Source organism: Passer montanus, unplaced genomic scaffold (genome assembly GCF_014805655.1).
Source record: "Passer montanus isolate IOZ18808 unplaced genomic scaffold, ASM1480565v1 scaffold178, whole genome shotgun sequence".
In the NCBI taxonomy this organism is placed as follows: Eukaryota; Metazoa; Chordata; class Aves; order Passeriformes; family Passeridae; genus Passer; species Passer montanus.
This window is the reverse complement of record NW_024365159.1, coordinates 387,410-408,054: the sequence shown is the minus strand read 5'-3', so window position 1 is coordinate 408,054 and position 20,645 is coordinate 387,410. Positions and strand designations below refer to the sequence as shown.

Below are 20,645 nucleotides of genomic sequence, written 5' to 3'. Positions count from 1 at the left end.
TATTGAAGTTTGGAGAATGAGCTGCCTGGCTGATAGGGGAAAATCTGCAGCAGGGATCATTAGGGCTGAGAGGAGCTCCTGGAGGAAGCAGAGAGCTCCAGGATCACATGGCACCGGGAGAACGAGTTGGGGAGTCACGTACTGTGATGTGCTGGGCAGATAAGGACTTCTGTACGGGGCTTTATCTGCAGCCAGCCACTCTCCTGCCCTGCTCAACAGCTCAGTGAGGCATGGAAAGCCATTTCATGCAGCACACACAGAAAAGCTCTCCCCATGAGCATCTCCCAATGTTTGCACCGCCCGATAAATATTTGATGCGTTCTCTTTTTAAAGATTAAGAAGTTTCTGTGGAGATGCATTTCAAGGCGGCTTTAAATGACACTGACCTACTTTCTGGCAGCAGTGAGGCTGTCTGGGGAAGTTATCTGGGGGCAGGAGCATTATTTCAAATAAACACAAGGACTGGGAGGGGTAAGCTCCAGCCCTCCTCTAGCAGGGCTGGGCCATGGTGGGTACTTGGTGGCTGTGGAAGAACATCTGGACATGGTGTATCACGGAGTCATGGAATGGTTTGGGTGGGAAGGGGCTAAGCCCACTCCATCCACAGGCAGAGACACTTTCCAGTATCCCAAGCTGCTCCAAGCCCCATCCAAGCCGGCCTGGGACACTTACAGGGAGACCTGCTGCCCCTTACCAGTCTGGTGCTCTGGTTTTACTGGATTACTCTAGACTGGGAATTCAGAGGCTGTTCCCCATAGCAACCTGATCCCCCAGTTTTGCGGGGGACTTTGGGGTTGGCTGTGGGGTAAACTCAGCAATTAGCTCTGGTTAGAAGAGCTAAAAACTCCAACAGATGGAACTGGCCATGTCTCCATTCACTTTCCTTTCTCCAGCCCACAACAGGACACCTTTTCCACCTTCTTTCCTGTTCTTACCCATGTGGGAGCTGAGCCTGTCCTGGATTTCCTCTAGGAATGGTGTCATTTTGAGGTCCTTGAAAGTTTTAAGTCTGCTCCCACTAAACCTGTGAAGTTTTCACTTTCTGGAGCATCAAATAGTTGTGACTTTCTGTGCAAGGGTTTGATTGTACCCTCAAAAGAGAAGAATTTTTGCTTCAACTTGGGGTTCAAGCTGAAGTTCCTGCTAGGTCAGTGTCCCTGCCAAGTACATTCCTCTCATTTCTGCTTTTTCTTTAAATGCAGTTCTTGCACTTAGGAATTCTTTAAAAGCCTGTTTCTAAAGTAAGTTTTTTAGCCTGTGATGCTTCCTGCAGTGCGAAAGATGAGAAGCAGGTACTTGTGATGAGAGGCTGAGAACTCTGGATTATTTTGAATGAAGTACAGGGTAGGGAAAGGATATAAAAAAGGTTGGACTTTTAAAGTCAGGTGATTCTATAATAATGTTTGAGATAGTCCTTGGGATCTTGTGCCCCACTTGAAAAGGAGACAAACCTTTTTCTACATTTTTGTTACTCACTTTTGGTCAACCCTAGTTTGCCCTGTGTCTCATACTTCCCCAAATTCAATTTGTTACCGGAAGAGTGCAATGATGTTTCTTCTTTTAGTGTAGTGTTTAGTACATCTTTTTCATCCTCTGACATCTGTAGAAATTGCCTTTACAGTCAGAGGATGGCTGCGAGTGAGTGAATGTGGAGTAGCAGGTGCCTGACTGGAGAACGAACAATTGTGGAATTGGTAATTCTCCCATCTTTCAGTAAAGGTTTTGCCGGTCCCTTTCTCCTTGTAGCTTGCCATGTACCAGGAATTCCCCCCCCCTCCACTTTTATTTCTTTATTTTATTATTTCTATTTAGGCCGTTAAACAGGGAAGGCTTTGACACCTGCACCCTTTGAGCTGCCAGGTGGAGTGGTCAAACCACTGAGAAATGGGGCACACAATTTATTCTTCCACTAAGAAAACTAAAATTGATACGTCAGCAGGCCTTTTAAAGGTTTTGTTTCCATAACCAAAATCAAAGTAGTGTTGTTTCATCAGTTACTGGGAAAATCTAAAGATGCTTTACCTGCAGTGCCCTGGCTTGCTTTGAGGTGCTCAGCAGCTCTTGGGACTCCCCCTGGGGATTGCTGTCACCCTTTGGCTTGATGGACTGATTTGCTCAGGTGTGGAAGCAGATTTTTAGCCTTTCAGAAGGATGAAGCTGATATTAAACTTCATACCTATTGAAAAGTGAACTCCATATGGGAATAACCCCAGGTGGGCTTTTCTGAGACCCTCCTGTCTCAGCTGGAAGCAGCAGTGCTTGTGGGAGTTTCCAGGAGCTCCTGAGTGTGTTTGGGGTTCAGTGGGGCACTGCTGGTCCTGCTTTGAACTCTGGCAGCACAGGCTTTGCCAGGGAATCCACAGGCCAAACTTAATCTTCTCCGTGTTTGTAGCTGCCTTGCTCCACTTTGATGTTGCAAGAAATGTTTTGGAAGCTTGAGTTGCCAAGCGTGAGGAGGTTCTGCCAGGATGGCTGGGCAGGGTCAGCCCGGGGAATAGAAGCCTGACCACAGCTCCCTGTGGATACCTGGGGAAGGGGGGGAGGACAGGTGGGATTGTGACAACAGCCATTAAATGCACCCTCTCAACCTCTGCTCATGTGTGATGTGGATTTTTGGCGGGGTTGATAGAGTAAATTTTACTTTTATTTGTTGTTTTGTTGTTTCTTTGGGTTTCTTTTCTGTCATTTTGGTTTTACCAAGGGCTGAACAATCCCAGCACTGAAAAACAACTTCTTTTGCTGACTTGCTTGTAAACAGAGCAGAAGCAGAGTGCCTCTCCTCTAGGAGAAACCTCCAGCCAATGTAGAGCTGCTTGCAGTGGAGGGGACTGCTGGAAACCCCCCGTGCTCTGTGGGAGGGCTGGGATCAGCCTGTTGGAGAAATTGCAGCCGAATTCAAAGAAATCACTTGTTGTTTTTTTGAAAAAATAATCAATCCTGACCCTTTCGCTATTCTGGAAGCTGTTGTGCTGCCAAACCACATAAATAGCTTTATGGGGCAAATGGTGATGGGAGCGAGGTCTGCTTTGGGAGCCCTGAGCTGCCAGCCTTGGCCTCAGGTGCCTGTTTTGTCCTCCAAGGCAGCTGCTGAGGCTGTGTGACCCCACCAGGATCAAAACCATGCAGCACAGGGCGAGGGCCCGTGGGCTCTGCGTGCCCCCGTGGGCTGTGCTGTGGATGTTGGGTTTCTCTAGCAGCTGCTGCTGTCCCTGAACTCCCCTTGGTGGCTCTTTGTGTCGCCTGTGATCAATGGCCCTGGATCAATGCAGGTGCTCGGCCACGCGGACGCCGCCGGGAGATGGGGAACGCGGCCTCGGGTGGGTTATTTGCTCAGAGATCTGAGGGCAGGTGGGTTTTTTGTCTGCTGCTGGAAAGGTGGTTTCAGCAGTTCTGATCAATTGACAATTCTTCAGGCAGGAAACCCTTAAAGCCTGGTGATGTTAAAATAATCCATTGAGAATTGTATTTTGCTCTTCTGTTTCGGCATTCAAAACTTGCACTTTCTACTCAAACAAGGCTTGACCCTCTCTGTTAACTGTGACCTTTATTTTATGCTGCCTATAAAGAGAAACAGTTTTAAATGGTTTTTTTTCGCTCCTGATCTAGAAAATGCTTGAGCTGCTCCTGTGGGAAGATATAAAAGCTGAACTAGACCAACCCTCTCTTCTCTGGTCATAAAATCATCCAAAACAGTAAAAAAGATCATACACCAAACTCCACAAGTCTGTCCAAGTACTGAATCCTTGACGTCTGTCACTTCAGGAAAAATCTCTGAAACTTCCCAGAACTTGCTTTATTCTAACTAAGGTGCCAGTGGTCTCACAGAACCTCTGCCAGGGGAAAGCATGTGATCCTCACAGCTTACCAAACCCAGGAGAAGGGCTCTGGCATCTCTTCCCTGCCAGCAGCAAGAATCTGATTGGCATTAGATGGCTTTTTCCCTTCCTTTTTTTCCTTTCCAGCAGGTGCAAGGCCTGTTCTGCAGGCTCGTAACTCTTGACAGGTTTATCGTGATGTCTTCTTGGCAGGTAGGGCTGATGCTATTCCTTCAGCCTGCATGAAAGATTCTTTTCTTTTTCATTTTTTCCCCTTCAAAGTGGAGCTCTGTGCAGTAGCTCTTTCAAAGAGGTGTTGGGACTGTTGCCCCTGGTTTCCTTCTTTTTGTCTTAACTGCAGCAGGTAGAGCCAACCTGAAGGGTCACTACACCTTCACCACCACCACCTCCACCTCCCCCAAATAAACAGGTTGATCTGAGACAAACAGCACCAAGTCGTGTTGACAGAGGTTTGGAAAAGCTCTGATTTATTCCTCTCATGTATTTTCTTTTTCACAAGGAAAGTTACGCAGGCAGGTTCTGTTCAGGCACTGCCTGATTCCTGAATCTTTCTGAAGAAGCTGTTATGTGGAAATTGCCCTTTTAATTTTTTTCTTCCTTTCCTCTCTTTTCCGCGGTGTTTGTCATGGGAGACCTCAGCCTGTTGTTTTTAGCAGCTCACCAAAGTGCTTAAGAAGAATTCCTCCTCCTCCACTGATTAATTTCTGGCATGGAGCACAAAATAGCTCTTGCGTCAATAAATCGTCACAGCGCTTGCTTGTCTCTGTCAGCGTAAATACAGTTGGACTCTAACGTGCCCCCAAGCAGGCCAGAGGTTGCCAGTTCTGCAGCTGCAGGGTGGTCAAGTCCAAGAGTGCACGGCTGGGGTGTCAGAGCTGCAGTTCACATTGCAAACCCCTTTTTCCTCACCTCTCCTTAACTTCTGAGCTTCTGGAATTCTGCTTTAGTTGTAAAGATGCTGTTCTGCAGCTTAGAACAGAATGGATTTGGGTGCATCTGTTTGATTTACTGGGAAAGCAGGAGTGTGTTTGTGGCTGTGGACAAGGGTTCTGCTCAGTGACTCCCAGCCCTCCTTTCACTGCTTCACCTCCCATCACTTGGGAGGCTCCTTTTCAAGCTGCTTTCTCAAGACTCTTTTTTTAAATTTCATTTTTTTTACTAGTAGTTCTGGTGTTTGCTTTTGTTGGGGAAACGTGGATAGCAGTTGCACAAAAGAACGTGATGTTTTGGGAGTGATTGCCCAAATCATTGGGCAACAGGGACTTGATCTTTAGATGTTCCAGCCCTCAGATGAAAGAGACTTTCTGCAAAGTCATTTGCTGGAACAACTGTTATGCAAACGGGGTGCTGGATGCTGCTGGAAATGGGGAGGGGGGTGAGAAACCTGGAAAGTGGGTCATCCTTCTGCACTTGGGATTGTTGCAGGGAAGCTTGAGGGAGCTGCAGGAGAGGCTGGGACCATCCATGGGCAGTTTCAGAGTCAGGGAGTGGGATGGAAACTGCTGGCTTTCTACAGAGGTTTCTCCTTGGAGAGTGCTCTGATGGAATTGCTCTCTGGGCTTTCCTGGAGCGTGTTCCTCCTCCCCATGGCAAGGCTGCCCCACAGTTCCCTGCCTCTAAATGGAGCAGTTGAGCGGACTTGGGAATAAGAATGATCTAGAAGTGTTTCTAAAATATAGATTTTTAAAAAAAAAATGTTATTCTCTAATCTACATATAAATACACACACAAACTGCTGGTGTAGGGGTGGGGGAAAATTCCTCACTATCCCACCTGTGGATGGAAACTGTTGGCAGGTATTTTTGCCAGTTTTGAGAAACCAGCTGTAACTGCTCTGAACCAAACTGTTGCATTATAGACTTCTGCACGTTTTCCTTCTGTCCTTTGAAAAACAACCAACCTGTGGATGCCAATAGATCAACACTGGAAGGGGAGCCTTGATGGAATTTGGGTTGGGAAGAAATTCCAGAGGTAGAGCACTTATTTTGGGGAGAGAACTGCTCAAAGGTGACTTGCATTGCCAGAAAGGAGAGCACAGCTTGCTCTCAGCCTCATGTAGGGATTTGATAAACTCTGTATTTTCTAGGATTTCTCATCTTGTTCCCTTGGCCTTCCTCCTCCTCTCTGGAGCTGCAATAATATTCACTGAGAGATTTATGTGTTTTGGCCAAAATGCAGTGCAAAGAATGTGTGTAAAGAATATCCCCACTGCCCATTTTCCCCGTAAGAGCTCAAGGTTTGGGAGTGAAAATGCAGGTTTAAAAGTGCTTTGCTGATCAGTTTGTTCATTCCTTGGTGTGTGATGCCCGGGGTGGTGCTGGGGCAGCCACAAGGGGTTGAGGTTGCAGGAAAAGGCAGTGGGGGTTGTGTCACTGAGGCTCTCTGGCAGCTGCCTGCCCATGCCTGTGTCAGGGTGCAGGCTGCGTGGGCTTTTCCTGCTTTTCTCTTTCTTCTTGTTGGTGCCAGAGTGGTGTTTTGGCTCTGCAGCGGGCACAGAGCAGCTCCCCTGATGTGGCTGCTGTGTGTCTGTCCAGGCTCCTTCTGTCTGAACTGGCCAGAGTTTATTCCTTAGGGCCATGCTGGGCTGGGGCTGGGCTTTTCCACAGCCTGGCGTTGGAGCCTGCTGATCACACACACACACAAACACACACTCTCATTTTCCCATCTCAGCTGTCTGGTGTGCCTCTGAACAGAGCATCACATGGCATGCTGTGGGCAGTGAGTGATGCTGAGGTAAACACAGAGCTGCAGTTTGCTGAGTGAAGCTGTGTCAGCTCAGGGTGTGCTTGGCTTTTCCTCCTCCCCTGGACCTGGGTGCTGGAGGTCCCCAGTGATCAGGCTGAGATGTAGGGTGCTTGTTGGTTCTGGGAGCTCTCTGGGATGCCCATCCCACACTGAGGAGTCTTTGACTTCCCTTGTGCCTGGGGTCAATCTTTTTCTCTTGTAAAGCACTGGAACAGGCTGCTCGGTGCAGTGGTGGAGTTGCCATCCCTGGAAGTGTTAAAAAAAACATGTGGACTCTAAAATGAAATATTTCCTTCCTATTTCAGCTTGTGTTTCACAGCTGGGGCTGCTTTCTTCAGGAGAGGCAGGCAGGAGAGTCCCTTCAGGAGCCACCAGTCCCCAGAGCTGGGTTCTGTAGCCCAGCTCTGCCATGGGATGAGCCCTCCCTCCTGGAGAAGGTGAGCTGGGATAAAGGGGTCTGCTTGTGGTGTCCTGTTTGGCTTTTCAGGCTCCTGCAGCCGGAGAGCTCTGCAGAAGGAGATTGTTTTTATTCAGAAATAAGGAAGCAGTAGTTGGTTTAGGCACGTAAACATTTGTGGCTTGAGCAGGCAGAGTATGAGACCCACTTGTGTTGGGAGATGATTCTGTCTCACTAGAAACTCCATTCTCCTCTTGCAAGAAACAACCGTGGGACTATTTCTTTTGAACATCAGTGGGTTTTTCAGCCCCCAAAATCTTCACCTGGTTTTATTTTGCAGTAAGAAGCAGTAGGTAGGAACCTACTGCTTAGGTTCCTACCTACTGGAACTGTAGGAACTGTTTAGGAACTGTTGTTGGTGAGATTGTATCTGGCAAAGACACCACGGCACTTATAGCTTTCAAAGATTTTGAAAAAGGCAGAATGCTCAGTATTTGCTCCTTTAATATTTTTTCTTACTGTTTCCTACCAAGCCTGTGTTTCCATCGTGTCTGTGAGCTTCACTGGTTTTGTCACATTTGCAAGTTGTTAATAACATCTTGGTTTGTTAATATATTCTGGGTATTGGCAAATTCTACGTGATTTATCTGCTTAGATCTGTGTTATTTACCACTCTGCCTCTTCCAAGTTAATAATTTTCCTGACTAAGGATACCTTTGTGCACAGGGAAAGATGCAGGGAGGAAAAATCTGCCTGGGATGTTTCTCCTCCCTCCTCCTCCTCTTTCCAAAGTGAAACTAGTGGAGGCTGCTGGCTACTTTTCACTGGTCATCTGCTGAGTCCTTTAATTAGAATGCTTCTGATTTGGAGCTTCCACATCTCCTGCTCAGTCCTTGGATGCAGGCAGAGGCATTTGAGCTGCGCTGTGATTGTGATTTCAGCTCAAGCCCTTTCTTAGATGTTGGGAAAATGAATTGAGGTGTGTGGGGTGTTTTACCCCTCAGCACTGGGGGGCTCACGAAATGCTGCTGTGGGTGCAGGATGACAAATGCTGCCACATCTAATGAGGGATCACTCCGAGCATCCCATGCCTTGCTGTGTGGCTTCTTGGAGCTGCTGACCTCTGCCAAGTGCCCTTGGCCACGTGCTGGCAGCTGGGAGATGTTTTGTCTGGCAGCAGGGAAGGCTTGGTGCTGGTGGGAAGAGCTGAGAGGGCAGAACGCGCGGTGTGTGCCAGGTTTGGGATGGCCAGTGGTGCCTGCTGCGGCCGGGACAGCTCTTCCCTGGTTGCCAGAGGTGCCACGAGTGCCAAAAGCTTGGGGGTGCAGCCCAAACGGGACCGGGGCGCTGGCTGAATTGTCCCGTGCTCTAAATGAGTGGTTGTACACAGAGCAGGCACGTGGCACGGCTCTGCTCTCAGCAGGTGAAGCTACAGCGGGAAAACACCTCCGGCTCGGCAAGACACAATAGCAGAGCGCAGGGAGCTGGGCTGAGGCGTGTGAAGGATGTGGGATCTGTGATACCGGAGGCTCAAAGGCAGAAATAGCATCATTTATAATAGTAAAAGCGAAGGCTCCTGCGTGACGCCTTTGCATTCTGCCAGGCTGTAGTGAATGAAGGAGTAGTTTGCTTACAGATGACAAGCAGGGATGAATAAGCACTTAAGATTTTTGGTGCTGGGGAAACAGCTTTTCCATCTTGGCCCCTGAGCTAGTCAGTCTTGCAGTCCCTTTCCTCAGAGTGTTGCTTGCTGCAAAATACAGGTGTTGGGAAGCATGGAATTAAAGCTCTCTCCACATCCCTTGGCCTCCCTGTGGGGTTCCCTGTTCTGCCCTTGGCATGCTCCAGGATGTGTTTTTGACTGGGCTGTGTGCTGATTTTGGAGAGGACCCCTTTGCTGCCTGGTTTGCCCCCCAGCAGCAGGAGGAGATATCCGAAGCACAATCCATGAACTCCTTCACCAGCTATAAACATCCCATCACCACAGACTAAATCCCTGATGGGTTGTAGTGGATGGACACCTGAGGATCTCCTGGAGGGGAAATGGAAGAATAAACACATTAATTTGGATGCTTGAAGAAGAGCAGTGAAGTGTGGATAGGTGTAAAGTTACGTCCTGGAGTAAGGAACTGCCGTTCCTTGAGGTCTCAGTGCTGGGGCTGTTGGATACTGCAGTTCTGCCTCTGCCCTTTGCTCTTGTCCTCTCCGCTTAATTTCCATGGGACACCTTAAGTATTTTAGCTGTTTGAGTTTTGTAATGGGAGGTAACATTGTTTGGATGGGTGGGTTTTTTTATGTTTTGTTTTCTTTTTCCCTTCTTTCTTCCCCCAAGCTGCTGCTTTGTGGGCTTTTGAAGGATCTAGTCCAGGGTGGAAACAGAGGGAAAAACACCTTGTGGTAAGGAGTGGAATGCACCTAGTGCTGTGTGTTTCTTCTAAGTCAATACTATTAATTGCTTTCTTGCTGCTTAATGATAAACTTGTTAAGGCGTGGTTCTCTGGCCAGGAAAATGTCCTTTTTGCTGTTGAGTTTGCCTGAGCTGGCAGTGGACAGATACCTGTAGTACCAGAGGAACAGGCCTCCTGAAAACTGGTATTTTGGAGCATTTTTCCACTTGCCTGCCCATGACTAATGCCTGCACCATTTCTGATGTCACCCTCAGTCCACGGCGCGTGGATGTGTGCAGATTTGTGTGAGGGCAGTGTGAGGAGAAAAGCCAGCCACAGCCTTTGGAAACCGGCAGGCGTTGCAGCAGTGGCCATCAGGGCTTTTATTATTTTCATATTTGGCTCCAGCTGAAATGTCAGTGACCTCCTGCTCGGAGAGGTCCCATCTGCAGGGAGCCTTGCAGGTGTTTCCCAAACACAGCGCAGGGATCTTGTGCCCTCTTACAGGACACATTTTACACCCTTGCATTGCAGTGGAGAGAGGGTCCCAGGCTTACTTCCTTCAAAAATAACTTGTGGTGGTGATGTTGGCTAGTCCCCATGGGAACTGGTCTCTCCTGAAGGTATGAATCCAGCCCTAGGCTGGGTTGTACCTTAGGAAGCGGAATATTATCCTGAACAAGTGTCCTGCCTGACAGTGAGAAGCACAAGGTGTTTTGGCCTCTAAGAAGCAAAACAGAGAGCCCAAAATGAGAACAGAATATAGAATCATGTGTAAGATGAGTTTATACTTCTGGCTGTTTTGGTGCTTGCTAATCTGGTGCTTTTGCTGGCCCAAAAGGTGAAGGTAAAAAAGGGCAGGCTGGCAATTAAATGTGCAGTGAGAAACTCGGGGGAGACTTAAAGTTTGGGGCTGCTTGCTGTTTGTGTGAACTATGGAAAATATTTTGTGAACAAAATTTTCCATTAATATGGGGTTTGTGAATAATTCAGGATTATTGCAGATCAAATTTCAGAGAGAAGCACCGAAGCATCATGAGCTCCACGATTTTCCAGTTCTTGGTGTGTTCATTCCTGTGTGCTGGTGTTTTGGAGAGGGAAGGGGGATTCTCTGGGACCTGTGCTCAGCTGAGTCAGCTTTATTAGCACTGCATGACTTCCTGAATTGCTGCCGAGGAAGGATGTGCTGTTGACTCAGAAGAAAGTCTGTGATGTCTGGGGACAGGGTCAACGAAGTGGATGCCTGACTTGCAGCGTGCTCTTGAGGCTGTGAATCACTGTGACAGCTGAAGTGAGTGAAAAGTGCCATTTTCTTTTTTAAAAAAAAGCCAAAAGAGAAGGTGGAGGAAGGCCCCAGAGGTCATGCTTGGTTAGATAACAGAGCAGGGTGGAATTTGTGGTTTGCATCATTAAATTTGGCACTGGCTTCACCCAGTGTTTTGCCCGGCTGTAAACTCATGTGTTCCCTGTGGCTCGCTCCTGTAAACTCCATCTGCACAGCTGCGAGCGCCGTCGTGTGCAGACTCAATTCCTGAACTGGATCGGGACAGCGGAGGATTTTCTGTACGGAATCTTCTATTAAAAACACGCCCACACTCCCCAATCAGCCTTACTTTTCCTCTGCAAACTGCTCATTTGTCTCCGAGCGCTCTGTCTGCCTCGAACATGCCTGTGTGTGTGGCATAGCTTGAATTTTTATGCCGAGGAATGTAAACACCAAATCCGCACAAGACTTGCTGAAGAACTCCGGGGCTCTGGTGCATCATCTGTTTGTTATGTAACCTGATAGAATGGAAGCGAAATAGAAACCAGATGTCAAGGCAGAGCAATTGCAATTTTTCATCTGCGAGTGTTACAGTAAATGCACTTTGTGTTCCTTCCCCCCCTCCCCGAATGTGGGGTTTTATTTGGGAAAGTGCTGCGGGGGACCTTGGAGCTCTCAGCATGGCTCTTGCTTAAAGACTTCGTTATTCTGTACTTGTGTTCCTTAATGTAATTAGAGTCTGTGTGCTACTCCAGATCCATGAGCCAGTGTATTCCCAACTGGAAATGAGCTGGACACAAGTGCTGAGTCCCGGGAGAGCCCCTCCGCATGTCCATGTCTGTGGGTTACACGGTCAAGCTGCACTAAATTTAGCATTCCAAGGGAAGCTGCTTTGCTTGTCATGTTTAAATTTGGCAAGAGAATCCCCTCAGAACAGGTTTGGTGCGGGCTCTGCCGGGGATTCCGGAGCTGGAGGAACATCTGGGAGGGGAGCAGATGGGAGCTGCAGTTAGCTCGTTTGCTCCAATTCGCCGTACGACGAGGAGGATAAAAGGGAAAATGGATAATCATTGATTCTCTCTGGTGGGGAAATGGGTTCTTCCACTGCTAGTTTATCCCAGAGGTTTATCTCTGCTGTCTTCCATTAAATAAGGCAAGCCCTCGGTTGAGAGAGGCATTGGTGCCTGTCTCTCTTGGTCTTCATGTGCATCTTCATGAGCTGAGGTGTGCGTGTGATTTCACCGAGTAGGAGCTGATGGGAATGTTCCTCTTCCCTTCCATTGTGTTTTTCATCCCCCTGCACTGATATTTGTTCTTTTGCTGCTGAAGATTTATTTCCTTCTGTCCAGGTAAGCTTGGAAGCTCTCGGCAGCTACTCCTTGCCTGTGGAGTTTGGGCTTGAGTAAGACCACAGGGGCTGGAGATCCAGTTTTTCTGTGGGAGCAGAACCTGTTTTGGACATCCCTCTGTTAAGTACAGATAACTTCAAGAAACCCTTAAATGAGCTGTACATTCCAGATGAAGGAAGAATTAAAGGTTTTTGCTCCTCCTAAACAGCAAGTTTCTTCCCTTAAAACCAGCAAACAAGGAGAAGAGATCAATGTGAATGCTTGCTGCCAGCCATTCCCAAGAGCATCCAATCCGTGCCACCTCTCCTTCCAAGGACAGCATGGAAAGAGGACTTGGGTGCATGATAGGTGGTCACTGCTCAACTCTGCCAACACCCAGTAGTGACTTCTGCATGTTGCCCATGGAGTCTGAGCTGAAATTGAAGATTTAACTGTTGGAGACACTTTTCCCTCACATGAAGCGTTTACAGAAGACTTTACTACTGCAAGGAAGCAGCAGAGCCTCTTGCACCCGTGAAGTCCAGAATCAGGTGTTCCCAGTTTGGATTTGCTTCTTTTCCAGCCCTCCTTCTGGAGAAGATGAGACTCAGGGGGGACCTCGTGGCTCTCTACAAGTACCTGACAAGAGGTTGTGATGAAGTGGGGGTTAGGTTCTTCTGCCGTGCCGCAAGTGAAAGGATGAGAGGAGGTGGCCTCTCAGGGGAGGTTCAGTTTGGATATTGAATATTGGATGTAGAAAAAAAAAAATCACTGAAAGGGTGGTCAGGCATTGCAGTTGGTTGCCCAGGAAGCTAGTGCAATCTCTGGAAACATTCCAGAAGCACCTGGGGCTGTCACTAGGGGTGATTATGGTGGCGCTGTGTTGGTGTTTGGACTGGATGAACTTGAAGGCCTCTCCAGCCTTGAGGATTCTGTGTTTTTTTTCTAAATGAAGACCCTGGAGAGCCCAGATGTGGCCACCATGGAGAAGATCCCCTCAGGTTAATCCCGGTGGATGTTTGACCAGCCCTCTTGTACAGGTGCTGATGCTCTTCTCACTGAGCTCTGCAAGGCCTGAAGCTGGGGGAGCTCTGTGCCGAGCTCAGCGTAAACACCACTGGGTCATTGACACCGGCTCCTAAAACCATGGCATGGCAGCGCAGCGCGGGAATGTTGGCCAGCAGACAGGAACGGCTCCCTTCGGTGCCAGTCACACAGGACTGGCTTTGAGAAGGACAGCAGGTCCCTCAAGGAAGGGCTGGGCTCTGCTCCTCCGCCGTGCTGGTGCGGAGCAGGCTCTGTGACCACAGCCGTGAGCTGGGATCCCGGCGTGTGCTGGGGACACAAATGCTGGCAGTGGCAGTCACATGTCCCCGGCAGCTCCTACTATAAAAACAGCAGCTCCGCCAACAGCGACCTTCAGCATGGCTCCCAATGTTCCCCGTGTTATTTTTAACCTGTCTGGGTAAATTTCCAATACAAAGGCCAGTGCCAATCTGATGTGCTCGCTTTTCCAAATCCTTATCTTTTGCTTTCTAGTGCACTGACGCATCAGATGGAACAGCAAGTTTCAGGCTCGGGTAAAGCTATGCTTGTATGGCCACAGCACCAGAGAGAAATAAATATTTCAGCTCTGTTTTACTGCTAAATACATTTGATTTTCAAGAGGTTTTTTGTTTTGTTTTGTTTTTTTTTTTAAGATGGGTTTTACCTTTTTTTTTTCTTTTTGAAGAAAAATACTTGAACTGTGGTTTAAAAATAGCTGAAGGCTGTACTTTGATTAGGTTGCTGTGGCACTGACGTCAGCGGGTGACATTTATCTCTGTATGGATTTGTCGCCCTGTTGACTAAGGCTGTATTTACACAAATGGGGATATTTCTGTCCGCTGTGGGGGGAAGCAGCAACAGCTCTGCCCCAGTTGTGTCCTTGCCCTCCGTATTCCTGAACTCTGCCTCTCTCCCATGCTGCTTCATTCTGTGCTGCAGTGGGGATTTTTTGAAGTGTTAGGTATTCAGGCTGCCAGGAAGGTCCAGGCATGATGATGATGGTGGCTCAGTGGAGACGGATGCTGGCAGAGATGCTGAACTAGACTTGGACTTGGTAAAGCATCAGGTATGAGCCTGGGTGGGTCCTGGCTGGATGGATCCATGAATAGACAGGTAATGGATGTTCTCCAAATAGGAATTATGGAAAATGGATCCTGAACAAGTGAACTAAGTGTGAAAAAGGAAGGAAAAGAAGTGAGCAATTTTAACCCAGTGTGGCTTTGAGTACAGTGTATTTCTCTGTCACTTATTGAATGTTTTCATCCAGTGTAGTTGCTGTAATTCACCTTTTTTTTTAAGCTTTAATTATAGCTCTTGGGGTTTCCTTGGCCTCAAATCCCACTGTTCCAACTGCATCAGAAAGCACTACTTTTCCTAGAAGCACTCGTCTAAGATCCGGTTCCTGGAACATAAGGTTTCCCAAAAGGAAGTTTCCATAGAAGACCGGAATGGTTTGGGCTGGAAAGGACCTTAAAGCCCATCCAGTTCCATGGGCAGAGACACCTTCCACTATGCCAGATTGCTCCAATCCCCATCCAGCCTGGCCTTGGGCTCTTCCAGGGATCCAGGGGCAGCCACAGCTCCTCTGGTCAAGTTTTTTCAAAGCTGTGCCTGTTTTGGGGGGATGCACTTGGAACAACTTCTAATTTATCCCTGACACAGAGACAATAAAAAAGGGAAACCTCTAGAAAAAAACTTAATTAAGGGCTGATACAAATTAACTTGCAGACTTTCTCAATTTGTCACACTATTCCAGTCTGTTTTCCAAGGAATCGTGGGTTTAAATCCGTGAGCCTTGTCAGCTCTGCAGGGAGGAGGCAACTGATGCCGGCTGGCTTCAGAAAGGCATGAAATGTGTTTGTGTCTTCTGGAGCTGTGAATTAACTGTGGGACTCCTACGTGATGGGCAGCCAATCAAGGATTTGGCAGATTAATCACACTGACTTGTGCAGAGCTTTTACCTGGCCCTCATCCCGTGGCAGGAGGGAAAGGAGCACTAATTAACATCCTGGACACAGAGCCTGCTTGACACAGGAGTACATTTTGGTGCTGGTTTCAGGCAGCTGGTAATGTATGTGTGGAATAGATTTTCCCCAAATTCCATAATGGATGAAGCCTGCAGAGTGAAATGCCGCTATCTCTGCTGCTAACCCGTCTGTATTTGGGGACTTTTTTCCAAAATAGCAATTCTGTGGGCTGCACTCACCTGCAGGCTCACTGCCACTGCTGCAAACAATGTTTTCTCTGCGAGCTGGAGCATGGCACAGAGCAAGCTGATTGTTTCACATCTCACCCCAAGGCAGCTGCTCCTTTCTAAACCTCTGTAATCTTCCCTTAAAAAGAAAAGGGAGGTGGGAGGAGCTGCTGTCTGGTGGCATCCATGCTGGGAGGGAGGGCTTGCTTTCATCCTCTGCCACCGTCCCCACAAATTCCAGCTTTTCCAGTGTCTTGCCTCAGAAGTGTCTGGATGAAGACTGTAAGGTCAGTCAATAGTGCAGGAGTTTGATAAATGGGAATTTCTACTGGTATTAAATATGCTTGAATGTCCAAAACACATATTGAATATGGATATTTATACACAAATGTACCAATGCATATGTGCATTTCCCATGCAGAAATCAGCCTCTGGGTGACATCCCTCTCCATGGCAGGGGGGTTGGAATGATATGATCCTAAAGGTCCCTTCCAACCCACACTATTCTGTGATTCCATGAGCTTGTCTCCATCCCCAGAGAGGGACAGCAGCCAGCAGTGAGGACAGTACTGGTTAAACACAATATTTTGCATTCACTTGGCCAGGGCTGACTTGAGCTTGCCTTTTTTGTATCTAAAGGAATGAAAAAAGGTCTCCTGGGCACTTCTTGTTAGAATGTGAGGAGGAAAATGCCTTTCACCTGCTGAGGCTGCAGCAGGATGTGTGTAGGGTGTGTTAGCCTGCAGGTCGAAGGGTTTATGACTCTTTGGGAAGGCTCTTCCAGGCTCAGAGGGTGTAGTAATGGATACTTAGGGATTTCTGATGGGGTAGGTCTGCTGTTTCGGTGCTGCCTGAGCTCCTCTGGGTTTTACAGCAGTTGCTCAGGTGAAACCTTAGGATTCCTAATGCGATACACTGCTGCCTCAACTGGAAGAGATGAGTTTTCTCCAGCAATGCTCAGCATTAACTTCTGCAGTTGCGACAGAGGTCGGAGCATTGCTCAACAGCCCAGCAGCCCTTTAGGTGAGTGCTGGTTTTGCAATGCACAGCCAGCAGAATTAACCTGGCTACATCACTGGGGGGAAAACAAAGGCTTGCTGGTGGTTTTCCCCCTCTTCTCCAGTGGCTTCTGCTGTAGATGAAAGCGAGTTTCAGGGCCCCGAGCTCTGAGTGTACAGTAAGCAGGCTCCAGCCTTGGCTCTCTCCTCCAGTTTGTCATTAAATTTTAAAATGGAAAAGCGATAAGGAATCTCTATGCAGGGAACATTCCTCATACCGTAGAGTTAAACTGCAGCTTTTGGGTCCTGCTCTGAAAATCTGATTAACCTGAAAGAGATGAGGTGTGCCCTGGATGATGCCAGATAAAGCAAAGTGCTCACACGTGTGGTTATTGCTTCTCTACCTGTTTATAGCAGCTTCCCAGTCTTTATTTGCTCCGATAGAATCGTTGGAGAATGCTGTGGCGCAGGAGCAAATAACTACTGAAGTAGAAGGAATAGTTTTCAGAGAAATTGGACTTTCCCAAAACAGAAGCTGGATACGGGGCTTCCCATAGAAATCATCCAAAATGCTTGTGCAGATAGGCTTAAACAAGGATTTATGTAGAGTGAAACTGAGAGAATTGGCTTTAGGCTTTTTTAAACAGCAGAAGAATAGCGTGGAAGGAGATTATGGCTCTCCTCTGCCTGCATCCAGCTGCACGTGACGGCTTTTGCAGCTGTATTTTTGGAACATCTTTCCCCAGCTCACCTAGAATCCCCAGCTCAAGGCGTCGCAGCTGCTGCCAGCTCTGCTGCCTGCGAGCAGCTGCTGTATTGACAGGCACGTTTTTACCCCGGGAGATGCCGGCGGTGTGGAAATGAGCGAGAAACAACTGTTTATATAATCCGCCTGTACAGATCAATTCCTGGGAAAACAAGCTGCTCCCTGTCTGCTGCAGCAGCGGCAGCACACACCTTGAGCTGCTATAAATAGCTCCAGTGCCTCTTCCAAGGGCCAGCTCCAGGGCCTTTGTGTTCTGCTGGGCTGGAAAACTGCTCAGTAAACTGGCAGTGATTCCCACCGTGGGGAAAGCAGGGGCTCAGAGTCTCCCTGCTCCTCAGGGATTTTTTTGAGAAAGTGCCCCTTCGCTGCCTGGATCTCTGCTGTACTGAATTTCAGGGAATTATGGAATAGTCTGGGTGGGAAGGGACATTAAAACTTATCCCATTCCTCACCCTACCATGGGCAGGGACACCTTCCACTATCCCAAGCTGCTCCAAGCCCCATCCAGCCTGGCCTTGGACACTTGCAGGTATCCAGGCACAGCCACAGCTGCTCTGGGCACCCTGTGCCAGGACCTGCCCACCCTCCCAGGGAAGGATTTCTCCCCAGTATCTCATCAAAACCTGCCCTCCTTCAGCTTAAAGCTATCCCCCCTTGTCCTGTCCCTCCATCCCTTGTCCCAGTCCCTCTCCAGCTCTCCTGGAGCCTTCTCCTCTCCATGTGAGCACCCCCAGCTCTCTCCTTCCCCTAAATGCCAAATTGGTATCCAAGTATGTAAGTGATTGATCAGGCAAAGCTCTTCAGGAATCATATCCCTGACGTATCTGGAAAGTTCTGTGCAATTTTACAGTAAATATTTGGACTTGGTGATTCTTTAAGTCACAGTGAAAGCCCTGTGTACCAGGAACATGACTGGAGTCAGCCCTGCAGACATTTCCTTGGTGATGGCAATATTTGCTTCATTTGGGTGAACGACATGTTTTTAATCAGCCGGAGCAGCACAGGATGAGCAAACAAACTGGTACAGAGCGTTTCAGCCACACAGAGCAGAGCAGAGCAGAGCTGAAGCAGCCTTGAGCCACGGCCTTTGTGTGATCCCTGGACTTCAATGGCTTCACCCCACGTTCCTCTCATGCTCTGGTCACTCATTACACAGGCAGTAAAGTTCTGTTCCTTAATCATGCCATGAGCTGGAGTTCCAGGAGAAGCTCCTTGGAGCCAGGGGAAAACTCTGCGCCCTGTATCAAGGACTCGACTTTTGCTGACCTCCTGTAAATTAGGATTTGTGGTTTTCACCATAATGGAGGTTTTTATGTGAGTGTTTCCCTTGGAGGTGGACGGGGGAGTCCTGGGAGGTGTTTGCTGCGCTGCAGGGTCACATTCTTGGGTGACTTCTCTCTGCAGCAGCACTCTGAGAGCTGAGCAAAACCAGATTTTCTTTACACAATCATAATTCCTTACTCTTTCTCTCTTCCCTCTACTTTCTCTTCTCTGATGCTGGACAGAGGGGCTCAAGCAAAATCTTTTAAGGGTTTTGCATTTTTTCCTTTTTTCTGAAGCTTTCTAACCATCACTTCTGCTTAAAATTTCTAAAAGGAAGCAAAAAGCCATCCCATATTTCTGCTGCAGATGGGATAACTGGAAATCACCCACATGAGCTCTTCCAGAGGTGTGAGCACAGGTCCATGGGCCGATGTCTTTCACCTGGTTTGCTGTTCTGAGATGTCCAGTGTGCGATTAGATCCCTTAGTGCTGCCTTTGCTGTTTAACCACCTCTTAATGTCAATTAAGGTGGTGCTGTGGAACACCCTAAAAAAGATCTGCACCCTGAACAGGCTTCTCATATTTACAGAGGACATGATTTATTGTCTGTAATTTTAAAATGTGGCTGTTACCTAGACTGGTCCTGTGGAATCCCAGAATGGTTTGGGTTGGGAGGGACCTTAAAGCTCATCCCATTCCACCCCCTGCCATGGGCAGGGACACCTTCCACTGGACCAGGGTGCTCCAAATCCCATCCAGCCTGGCCTTCGACACTTCCAGAGATCCAGGGGCAGCCACAGTTTCCCTGGGAAGCCTGTGGCAGTACCTCACCACCCAATCCCATTGGGCAGCATGGATCCTGAATTTGCTCGATATTTTTAGGATTTCATGCAATCCAAGTTCTATCATTAGAAGAAGCATCTGAATAGATGAAAGATCCTTATAAAAAACATTTCTTTAGGGAACATTGTGTGCAGGAAGATTTTAAAAACCATACCAGGATGAAGAGATTCCTGGCAGGATGAAACCTTTGGGAGCTGCTGCTTCCACTTGGAAAATTGTGGAAGGATTATTGGGTACCAAACAGCAAATTAGTCCAGTGGCCTAAAGCCATTTAACTTTTAAAACTTTTGATTTTTTAAAATTCTTTTTAAATGCCTTAATTCTTTTTTTAACAGTTTTATTTGAGCTGATTCTACATAAATTTGAAGTTTTTGAATGCTTACATCACAAAGTTTAACACTGTTTAAGAATATGTAGGATATTAAGGATATGTAAAATATTGATAGGACAAGGGGTAGGGGATTTAAGCTAAAAGGAGATCGATTTAGATCAGATAAAAAAAAGAAGGATTTTTTACTTTGAGGGTGGGCAGGCCCTGGCACAGGTGCCCAGAGCAGCTGTGGCTGCCCCTGGATCCCTGGCAGTGCCCAAGACCAGGTTGGACACTGGGGCTGGGAGCAGCCTGGGACAGTGGGAGGTGCCCCTGCCCTGGAATGAGATGAGCTTTAAGGTCCCTTCCAACCCAGTCATTTTGGGATTCCATGCAAACAAGCTGGACAGTGGTTATTCTTGATGAAGAAAAATCTGTGGCTGTGGTTGTGCAAACTGCGAAACTTCTGATGGAAAATACTAGGAAAAAGCTGAAATACAAAGAGGTGATGGAGTTGTTTTGAAATAATTTTTTTGGTCTCTTTTCTTGAGGTGTCAGTGTGTGCATTAAGCATTCTGTGCAGCTGGGAAAAATGTTTTGTTTTTAATTTTAGCCCTGCTAATAAAGTCTTGTCATGTATGTCAATGAAGCAGAAAGAAAATTACTCCAGAGCTAACTGTAGGTTGTCATTAAAGCTGATTTCCTGCATTGAGTAAAAAACAAGGCGAGATTTCATTTCTGGACTTCCTAAAGATGTTCATCACGTTGACAGTTTCCTAAGCCCCAAAGCCTGAGAGTTATCGAAATTTATCCTGTATATGAAAGTATTTGCTCTTGTCTGTCACCTTGTCCTGATCTTCACATGTTGATCTCCTGCTGCCCTCTCTATTTTTAAAATAATTTGCTTCAGCTTCCAGCTGTTGACTCTTGCAGGCAGCTGCTTGTAGGGTCCTGCCTGCAGAATCCCTTCCTGAAATAAGAATAAGAAGTGATCTGTTGTTTGGAGAGCACAGCTGAAGGCACATCCTGCCAGATTCCTGGGCAGCAGTGCCGGGGGGAAAACTCCTGCCATGACTGCATGGGCACTTCTAAACTTCAGGAAGGTTTTGTCTTTGAGTTGTGTTTGGGTTTTTTTTTCAACGATGACTAAGCCAGAACCTGAGGAGGGGTGACAACTGCAGTGCTGTGGGATTAAACTTTGTGTGCTTCACTCTTTCGTGGTAATGTGTTTCTGAGAAATCTCTCCTTGTGTTCTGCTCCCTCTCCC

The 20,645-nt window shown here is 47.7% G+C and overlaps 1 protein-coding gene across 3 annotated transcripts in view; it reads left to right on the top strand.

Moving 5' to 3' along the window:
- The window catches only part of HDAC4 (histone deacetylase 4), a 176,839-nt gene that overhangs the window by 27,747 nt on the left and 128,447 nt on the right, over nt 1–20,645 (top strand). Inside the window, exon 1 of one of the 3 annotated variants that reach the window (XM_039704598.1) lies at nt 13,972–14,070. The exons of the other annotated variants lie outside the window; for them this stretch is intronic. The gene's annotated coding sequence lies outside the window, so the exon portion shown is untranslated. Of the gene's footprint in view, nt 1–13,971; nt 14,071–20,645 lie in introns of those variants that run through there. 3 annotated transcript variants of the gene reach the window in all.